Below are 11278 nucleotides of genomic sequence, written 5' to 3' on the forward strand. Positions count from 1 at the left end.
CATTATGTACATAATGGAGAGGACTCCTGAGCACGTGCACAGCAGTCCTGACAGTATATTTCAGTGCAGCTTTAAGCGCTGACATCAGGAAACAGGGGGCAGTAGAAAAATTGTGTTCTGGACTCTTTATCTGCTATGCTACTCAATCAGTACTGCAAATAATAGTCCGAGATTATGGTGACAAGATTCCCTTTAAGACTTTCATGATGATTGTGCAGCGTCCCACTCAGGACACGTGGGAACTGCAAAATTACTGTAAAACTGCATTACTGTGTTGCATGTTATTCTGCATTACATCACCTGTTGTATCCCTGTTCATAGGCTGGTTAGGTGTGTTTTATACATCCCACCACTAGAGGGGGATAGCACTTAGTCTATATAAGTACTTTAGTCAGGTCTAGAATGAGGAGGAGTAGGGTTAGTTGTTAAGCTAAGACTACACATCACAGAGTAGTGAGTGAAGTCAGACGTAGCAATGTGGTAGTGCCAAGGTATGAGGAGCAGGAGAGCGTTTTCCTCCTGTGGTCCTCTTAGTTCCTTTCATCCTACAACCAGAGGATAGAGTTGCGTCCCTGGAAGAAATCCAAGCAGAGAGACATCGGTGATAACAGCCACTACCTAAGGCTTAATGGGCACCTTTGCACATGGCGGAGGACAATCTAGCTACAGGCAGCCTCACCATAAATTATAGAAGACAGATTAGCTACCTGTTCAAGGGCTTGGAAGATACGGAAATTATAGGACTAAGCATACCGGAAAAGAGTACTGCAGAACTACAGCCTGAGTCAGAACCTAGTCAAACCTATTAACAGTGGATCAACAGAATTCCTCTAAATATCAAGAGACTGTATTCTGTCTGGATGTATATTTCGCAACTAAACCAGCTACAGTAAAAGTTGTGAGTTGTATCCTACCACTGTCTACTTCATTCTTCAATATTACTACAACTGGTTGTACCACCATAAACGGTACTGGCGTCACGACAAATACCACCAAGGGACCCAGCCACCACAAGCACCCTAAACACCGACGCCATCAAGGGCACCTCAACCTCCATCTAGGCTGGTGCTTCCCTACCACAGAGTGTGCCCCGGAGGATTTCGTGCTGTCTTCCTTATCACTGTGCTGCCGGCCCAGAGAGGCTTTCTGCTAACCGTGAGTAAACCGATGAACTGTATTGGTACTGCCCCTCATCGGCCCACCGTGCACCTCACGTGTCGCCCCTGCGGTTCTGGCACGCCACAATTGTCCTCAGATACAGCTGGAATCAGGACATACCACAATCATCTTGGGAGCATGGGACAGCTGCTGAAATCTGGGACTGTCCCACTGGGACTAGGACTGTTGGGAGGTAGCTACACTGTCCACATTATAAAATGACATGAAAATATATAATAAAATAAGAAAATAGCCTGGGAAAGGAAATGAAACATTGAATTGCAAGTATCTACTGAAAGGACAAAGGTCCCACTAGTGACCCGGGCTATAAAAATGACATGCTTTATTTCATCTGTTAAAATCAATGGGAAGGGGTCCGTCTGGTGAATTAAAGCAATGAGTGTGCTGCCTATAACGCTGTATTAAATTAATGTTTCAGGTTTCCTTGTGTGTATTTACACTACTGCCTCATTTATGTACTATATGGAGCGTAACTGGAGCGTAATAATATTACACACTATAGCTACTAGAGAGGGGTCGTTGATCCAGGGAGTTATTCTGATTGCCTGATTGGAGTCGGAAAGGAATTTTTTATTCCCCTAAAGTGGGGAAAATTGGCTTCTACCTCACAGTTTTTTTTTTTTGCCTTCCTCTGGATCAACTTGCAGGATAACGGGTCGACCTGGATGGACAAATGTCTTTTTTCGGCCTTGTGTACTATGTCACTATATATTCTACAGAGTTAGGCCTCATGCACATGACCGTTGTCTTCCGTTCCGCAAAATGGGGTTCCGTTGTTCCGTGATCCGTTTCCGTGTGTCTTCCTTTATTTTTGGAGGACCACCAGACATAAAGGAAGGTAAAAAAAAGTCTAAGACAAGTTTGCCATGCAAATGATAGGAATAAAACGGACGCGGATGACAATATTGTGTGCCTCCGCATTTTTTAGCGGTCCCATTGACTTGAATGGGTCCACAAACCGTTTTCCGCGGACAAGAATAGGACAGGTTATATTTTTTTGACGGACTGGAACCACGGATCACGGACACGGATGGCAAACGGGGTACTATCCGTATTTTCAACGGCTCCATAGAAATGAATGGGTCTGCATCTGAAACGCTAAAATCGGCGGAACGGACGCAGAGACAAACAACGGTCGTGTGCATGAGGCCTAACAGTAATCAGACGCTGGATCTCCAGATTCCCAGTCCTTCATCCATTACACAGGCAGCAAAATCTATTTAAAACCATGGGGGCGATTTATCATCTGCATTGCGCCAAAAAATAGCTTTATAAAGTCGCAAGCTGTGTGTTTGTGACTTTTTGAAAAAAAATCATAAAAAATCGCAAGTGCCTCTTTTTACGCAGCCCTTGGCACTTTTCCAAAAGGGGGGCGTAATAAGGGCAGGAAGGGGGCAGGGTCCATCACCGCAACTAATTTCTCTTCATTTATGCCAGTTTTCTTGTGCAAATGAAGCCAGAAATCTACAGCAGCTCAGAGCTGGCACACGGACTGCTGGAGGGTGTGCCTCATTGACGACGAGACCTGCTCCTCATCATAAATTAGGCTCATGCTCTGGCAGAGCACAGAAAGCACCAGTCTTGATATATCCCCCCATGTCCTCAAACCATGTCCTCCCTACATGTTTACTGCCTAGCAGCGACATCAGGGGAACGGGACACAGCAAATTACATATATGTGAATTACACGTCATTTTTATAAGACTGCAGAGATATTCTTTTATGTACTGCAACAATTCCCTGTTTTTGCAATTAGCCATTTTAAATAATAACTCCCAAATGTGACTTTCATAACTTTCCAGTCGGTCTGTAAGGAAACATTATTCATCTCTACAAACTGAGTTCCTGTTAATTACTGGGGGTTGTAGTATCGAAGGGGAAAAGGGGGGAGGGTGACAATCCTGTGACAGCTATAGTGAGCCCTGTACTTTTACTCTTCCATACTGTAATTTTAAATTCAGCATGAAAGCTATGCAATAGGGGCCCAAGTCGGGATAATTTCCCATCTGAACACTTACAACTGCTTGGATAATTACTATAAAAGTAAGGGTTTATGTTGCCTATAATACTTGTATAATACAGTATGTATTTTAATACTAATGTATGATAGAAATATGAGCTCCATTGCAGTAGACATCAATCTGCACGCTACGCAGCTGCCTGATATAAATGTGAACATTCATCTGCTTGTGAGAGGGTCCCTGTTCCCTCAGCAGATTTCTCATTTTTCCGTTGACCTTTTTGTGAATTTTCTGCATAGCAGAGAGTGGAAATTCACTGACTGTCCATCCCCACAATTAACTCTTTCACTGTAAAATATAGCAGCAGTGGACAGCATGTTATGTAAAGAAGTCATAGAAGGGCGCATATAAAAGGAGTTGACGGCGCAGTACATAGGTGAACGCTGTCACCACCAGTTTTATACACTTTATAATGTGGCCAATAACATATACAGAATGTACAGAGAACTCTGTACTTACAATTACCTATATCCGTAACTTGGTAACTGACGATTCCTACACTAGTTGATTATTCTGTACAACCCCCAATCAAATGTCTCACTTTTTACCAACAGAACCCCATTTCTTAACTCTGGGACAGGATGTTAGGAGACACAGCTCATATCACGCACACCACATGTTTTCTGTCTCAGTGCTTTCATGTATTTCTATAGCATTATATCTATGGCAGCATACCTCCTAACTTTTGAAAACCCCAAGAAGGGACAGCAGCAGCGTTGCACGTAGTGACATACAGTCATGTGAAAAAATTAGGACACCCTTTGAAAGCATGTGGTTTTTTGTAACATTTTTAATAAATGGTTATTTCATCTCCGTTTCAACAATACAGAGAGATTAAAGTAATCCGACTAAACAAAGAAAACTGAAGAAAAGTCTTTTCAAGATCTTCTGTAAATGTCATTCTACAAAAATGCCTATTCTAACTGAGGAAAAAGATAGGACACCCTTGCCCCTAATAGCGAGTGTTACCTCCTTTGGCTGAAATAACTGCAGTGAGACGGTTCTTGTAGCCATCTACCAGTCTTCGACATCGGTCTGAGGAAATTTTACCCCACTCCTCAATGCAGAACTTTTTCAGCTGTGAGATGTTTGAGGGGTTTCTTGCACGTACAGCCCTTTTCAAGTCACCCCACAGCATCTCAATGGGATTCAAATCTGGACTTTGACTTGGCCATTCCAGGACTCTCCATTTCTTCTTTTTCAGCCAATCTTTGGTTGATTTACTAGTATGTTTTGGGTCATTGTCATGTTGCATGGTCCAGTTCCGCTTCAGCTTTAATTTTCTAACTGATGGTCTCACATGTTCTTCAAGCACCTTCTGATACACAGTAGAATTCATCGTGGATTCTATGATGGTGAGCTGACCAGGTCCTGCTGCAGCAAAGCAGCCCCAAACCATGACACTTCCACCTCCATGCTTCACAGTTGGTATGAGGTTCTTTTCTTGGAATGCTGTGTTTGGTTTACGCCAAACATGTCCTCTGCTGTTGTGTCCAAATAATTCAATTTTGGACTCATCTGTCCAAAGAACATTATTCCAGAAGTCCTGGTCTTTGTCAACTTTATCTCTGGCAAATGTCAGTCTGGCCTCGATGTTTCTCTTGGAAAGCAAAGGTTTCCTCCTTGCACACCTCCCATGCAAGTTAAACTTGTACAGTCTCTTTCTGATTGTAGAGGCATGTACTTCTACATCAACAGTAGCCAGAGCCTGCTGTAGTTCTCGAGATGACACTTTAGGGTTTTTGGAGACCTCTTTTAGCATCTTGCGGTCTGCTCTTGGGGTGAACTTGCTGGGGCGACCAGTCCTGGGCATGTTGGCAGTTGTTTTGAAAGCCCTCCACTTGTAGACTATCTTCCGGACAGTGGAATGGCTGATTTCAAAATCTTTTGAGATCTTTTTAAATCCCTTCCCAGACTCATAGGCTGCTACAATCTTTTTTCTGAAGTCCTCTGACAGCTCTTTTGCTCTCACCATGGTGCTCACTCTCACTTCAACAGTCAGGAGCACACCAAACTAAATGTCTGAGGTTTAAATAGGGCAAGCCTCATTCAACATGCAGAGTAACGATCTACTAATTATGTGCACCTGGTGTGATATACCTGTGTGAGATCTGAGCCAATTTAAGAGGGAATACATGTGAGGGTGTCCTATCTTTTTCCTCAGTTAGAATAGGCATTTTTGTAGAATGACATTTACAGAAGATCTTGAAAAGACTTTTCTTCAGTTTTCTTTGTTTAGTTGGATTACTTTAATCTCTCTGTATTGTTGAAACGGAGATGAAATAACCATTTATTAAAAATGTTACAAAAAACCACATGCTTTCAAAGGGTGTCCTAATTTTTTCACATGACTGTATATTTTTTTTACACTAATCCACCCAATGACAATAGTTATTCCCTCTAAATACCCTCCGTACAATAATGCTGTCACTTTAGTTAATAAAGTACACTCACCTAGCCCCATTCCCCCATTAAAGGGGTTGTCCGGGTTCAGAGCTGAACCCGGACATACCCAGAATTTCACCCAGGCAGCACCCTTGGCAGTTCATGCTCTCCTTTGCCCTGTGGAGTTCCGGTGACGTACAATGCTCTCTTTCGGGCTTCCGCCCATCAGTGAGCCCGGTGACTTCACCAGTACTGATGGGCGGGCTTTAGCGCTGCCCTAGCCTGTAAAACGGCTTGGACAGTGCTAAAGTCTGCCTATCAGAGCCAGTGATGTCACTGAACACACTGCTGGGCGAACGCTTCGGCGCTTTGTTGTAGTAAATAAAAGAGCCCTTTCCCTGCGTGATCCTGTGCAGGGCGAGGGAGGGCATCGAAGCATGAACTGCTACGATGCTCAAGTCAGGGGGGGCTGCCTGGGTGAAATTATGGGTATGTCCGGGTTCAGCTCTGAACCTGGACAACCCCTTTAAACAGAGCACATCCTGCTTTTCTCAGCAGCACAGCAGGAGTGATGGGGTGATGTCATCACTAGAGATGAGTGAATCGAAGTTGACGAAGTGGAATTCGATCCGAATTTCAGGAAAAATTTGATTCCCACAGAATCAGAATTTCCTCATGCTTCATGGCAACGAATCGCATTTTTTCCTAAAATGGCTGCTGCCCGTGTTAGGACATGGAGCAAAGAACTCTGGGAACGAGGGATCACCGACAATGCCATGCATGCAGCCAATCAGCCGCCAGCCAGCTCCTGTGATGTCACAGCCCTATAAATAGCCTCAGCCATTTTGGATTCAGCCATTTTCCAGTGTACTTAGTGCAGGGAGAGTCGTTAGCAGGCGCTAGGGAAAGTGGTAGTAAAGACTTTAAAACTTTTTTTTGGCTGAATAGAAGTTCAGGGAAAAAATCATTAGAAGTGTAGGGAAGGGATAGGGAGAAATTATTCCACACTATAAAAAGGAGAACAGGGTCCAATAGGGGAGTGTACAGCCTGGGTAATAGGAGCAATCCTATTACACCTTGCTGCACTGACTGAGGATCCAAATTGACTTTATACTGCTGCTTTTAGGTTTGCAATAGATGATACCTCTGTAATTCCAGCAAACCTTGCTTGTTATTGGGGTGCAAGTGCTGTGTGATACAACCATTAACAGGGTGTATTACTATGTATTACTAGGAAATATTTGTACGTTTTATTAACCGTTGTGCGGTGCAGTTATATGTTCTAAAGCATTTTTGGGGGCGTATTAGTGGGAGTAAAAAGGGCTTCTTTGCCGTTCAGCGGTGCAGTTATATGTTCTAAAACCTTTTTTGTGGTGTATTAGTGGGGAAAAAAAAGGCGTTAGCCGTTGTGCAGTGAAGTGACAAAATTACAGCCTTTTTTGGGGTGTATTAATTTTCTTTTTATTTATTTGATCTAACAGTATGTCAGACAGAGAAGTGACAGGACCTGCACAGGGTAGGGGCAGAGTCCTAAATGTTTCTGGAGCAGGCACAGGTCGCAACAGAGTAAGAGGGCGTGGCAGCAGGGGTCACTTCAAGAGGCCTGAGCTCCCGGTGTCATATAGCGGTCGTGTCTTGACAAGCAACCCAGTGGTGCTCGAATGGTTGACTCGGTCATCCACTTCATCCCAAGTGACATCAGACACCCCCAGCCAAGAGTCAATGGGTTTGTCAGACACAACCCTTAGTTGGCATGGTGTCATGCCCTGCTCAGGTTATGTGCGGAGGTCTGCCAGGCTAGCAACACATGTGTAGTTTGTTTTGTTTTGGGTTTGGATTTGAGCTGTTTCCGCCTCCTTCCAGGTGCACTGGGTGGGGTAGTTTGTATGAGTTTAAATTACTCCTTTTCCCAGTCTCCTGCGCGGGTTATAGCTTCTATCTTGCTCTGTGGAAGGAAGGAAGGAATTGCTGTTTCTGCTCAGCTACAGATAAGTTGGTTTTGTTTCTCTCTTGTGTTCTTTCTAGGCTGTTAGGGAGACACCTGCTCCCTCCTTGCTTGAGGAAGCAGGCTGTCTCTTTTCCCCTTTTACACTATCTTCGGGATCTTAGGGTTTCTTTAGTCTTAGGCACGGGGGCACGTTTATTTTCACTTTCAGGGTCTGAACGTGGGCACAGAAGTCCAGGGAGAGTTGGTAGGGATTTGCTAGGAGGTGACCTTTATCCACAGCTTCTGGCCTAGACACTTGTTTCATGGTTTTCTGTGTTTCTATTGTATCTTGTATCCTACCCAGCGTGACATTATAACCCGCCAATACTTAGATTGCCATTTGTCAGCTGCTTTGAGATGGAGTCAATGGATGCGCTAGTTGATCGCATGCAGGGATTATCCCTAGAGGTTGCTGATCTACGTAATTCAGTCACACGGTGTCAGAATGCTCTGGCATCAGGTGCAATAGGAGGAAGTCAAATTTTTGGGGAGCCTAGAGTCGCTCTTCCTGATAGATTTGCAGGGGGTGTGGATGACTTTATCCGCTTTAGAGAGTCATGCAAGTTGTATTTTCGGCTGCGTCCATCTTCATCTGGTGATGAGAGTCAGAGGGTAGGGATAATCATATCCCTGCTTAAAGGGGATGCGCAATCCTGGGCCTTTTCTCTTCCGTCCGGCTCTCTGGCCCTCCGGTCGGTGGAAGAATTTTTTAAAGCCTTGGGATTAATTTATGATGACCCAGATCGGGTCTCGATGGCAGAATCTAAATTGCGTAATTTATTACAAGGTGAACATACTGCAGAGGCTTACTGCGTTGAATTTAGGAGATGGGCTACTGAATCAGAGTGGAATGACCCCGCGCTACGTAGTCAGTTTTGTCAGGGGTTGTCTGAGAGATTAAAAGATGCCCTTGCTTTTCATGAGTACCCAGATACATTGGAGAATGCTATGTCTTTGGCAGTACGGTTAGATAGACGTATTAGAGAGAGGCGTAAGGTTCCCTCCGCGCGAGGGATTTCGTCTCACCTGTTCCCCAGGGTGATATGACATGTAACTCTGGGGTAGGGGAGGAACCCATGCAGCTGGGTCAGGTGTCTTTCCGTTCTGGTAATAGGAACTTTAGGAGGTTGCATAAGCTATGTTATTACTGTGGAGAACGTGGTCATTTTATTTTTGCTTGTCCTTCAGTTAAACCGCATGTTGATGATAAAGAATCACAAAGAGGTTTACATAAAAAGAAAAAAAAAACAGCCCTGACCCTTGGTAGTGTGAATGTGGGGGTGGAGAAATCAGGTATGCAAGCTCCCTGTAATACTCGTTTTCTCCTTCCAGCTATGGTGGCGCTAGACTCAAGAAAATGTAATGTTGAAGTATTCCTTGACTGTGGTGCTGGGGTAAACCTTATTGATTTTCTTTTTCTTCAAAATCTGGGCCTAAGTACTTGCACTTTAGAAAAAGAGATTCCGGTTTTCTCAATTGACTCTTCCCCTCTTTCTCAAAGGAGTCTCACTCATATTGCTCATGGTATTCAGTTAAGGGTGGGTGATTTACATGTTGAGATCATGTCTTGTTTTGTTACCGTGGTTGACAAAACATAACCCAATTATAGATTGGCAGGCAAGACAGATCACTGGTTGGAGTGAATTTTGTTCGGACAATTGTCTTGGCACATCTATCCCTGGTGTGTCTACTACGGTTTTACCTCAGTATCTCTCAGATTTTGCGGATGTCTTTTCGGAGGGTGGGGCTCAGGAATTGCCTCCTCATCGTGACTATGATTGTTCAGTTAATCTCATCCCGGGGGCTAAGTTGCCAAAGTCTCGGCTGTACAATCTTTCTCAACCTAAAAGAGAGGTCATGCGGAAGTATATTGCAGAGAGTTTGGCAAAAGGTCATATTAGACCATCTAAGTCTCCGGTTGCAGTTGGTTTATTCTTTGTAAAGAAAAAGGATGGATCGCTTAGACCTTGTTTGGATTTCCGGGAATTGAACCGTATTACGGTCCGGGATCCGTATCCCCTTCCTTTGATCTCTGACCTTTTTGATCAAATTTTTGGAGCCAAGGTGTTCTCCAAGTTAAATTTAAAAAGGGGCCTACAATCTGATCAGAATCAAGGAAAACGGCCTTCAACACGCACGAGGGTCATTTCGAGAATCTGGTGATGCCTTTTGGGTTAACTAACGCGCCAGCAGTGTTTCAGCGATTTGTCAATGACATTTTTCATCATTTTGTGGGAAGGTTCGTGGTAATTTACTTGGACGACATTCTAATTTACTCTCCTGATCTGAAAACCCATCAGGATCACGTGAGACAGGTTTTGTCGTTCCTTCGGGAGAATAAATTATATGCCAAATTGGAGAAATGTGTGTTTTCTGTGCAGGAGCTTCCGTTTCTGGGATATCTGCTTTCTGATTCTGGTTTTCGTATGGACCCCGAAAAGGTCCGGGCGGTTCTGGAATGGGACCAACCGGAGAATCAGAAAGCTTTGATGCGGTTTTTGGGGTTTACCAATTATTATAGAAAATGTATCTTGAACTATTCTACCATTGTAAAACCTCTGACCGATATGACTAAGAAGGGCGTCGACTTCTCTGTCTGGTCGGAGGAGGCATTACAGGCCTTTTCGGCTATTAAGGAGTGTTTTGCGTCTGCTCCCATTGTGATGCAGCCCGATGTGTCTCAACCATTTGTGGTGGAGGTGGATGCGTCAGAGGTGGGGGTTTGAGCAGTGTTGTCGCAGGGTTCATCTCCTGGCAAATGGGTTCCGTGTGCTTTTTGTTCCAAGAAGCTCTCGGTCGCCGAGAGGAATTATGATGTAGGAGATAGGGAATTGCTGGCCATCAAATTGGCCTTTGAGGAATGGCGTCACTGGTTGGAGGGGGCGTCTCATCCTGTTACGGTATATACTGATCATAAGAATTTGGCTCACCTGCAATCTGCCAAGCGTCTGAATCCTAGACAGGCTAGATGGTCACTGTTCTTTACTAGGTTCAATTTTGTGGTTACTTTTTGCCCGGGGTTAAAAACGTCAAGGCAGATGCATTGTCTCGTAGTTTTCCTGGGGGAGGTGATTCAGAGGATCCTGCTCCGATTTTGGCTGATGGGGTGGTGGTCTCCGCTCTGTACACCGAATTGGAGATGAAGGTGTTGGGAGTCCAGGAGGGGATCCCTGATTCTTGTCCCCCAGGGAGGTTGTTTGTTCCTGATGGACTGCGATACAAGGTATTCAAGGAACATCACAATACTGTCCTTGCTGGACATCCTGGTGGCAAGTCCACCTTTGATCTTATTTCCCGGAGGTTCTGGTGGCCCGGGTTACGTAAGAGTGTTGAGGATTACGTAGCAGCTTGTGAGACCTGTGCACGGTCAAAGGTTGCTCACACTCGACCTTCTGGTTCACTTCTTCCTTTGCCTATTCCATCTCGTCCTTGGACGCACTTGTCTATGGACTTTATTACGGATCTGCCGAGTTTCTCCGGGAAAACGGTGATTCTGGTGGTTGTTGACCGTTTAAGTAAAATGGCTCACTTTGTATCGTTAGCTAGTTTGCCCAATGCCAAAATTACATGGCATTCCCTCAGATGTGGTTTCTGATAGGGGCACGCAGTTTGTTTCCAGGTATTGGATGGCGTTCTTCTCTCGGCTTGGCATTCAACTTTCGCTCTCTTCGGCTTTTCATTCGCAGTCGAATGGGCAGACAGAGCG

This window comes from Bufo bufo, chromosome 8, assembly GCF_905171765.1.
Source record: "Bufo bufo chromosome 8, aBufBuf1.1, whole genome shotgun sequence".
Lineage (NCBI taxonomy): Eukaryota > Metazoa > Chordata > Amphibia > Anura > Bufonidae > Bufo > Bufo bufo.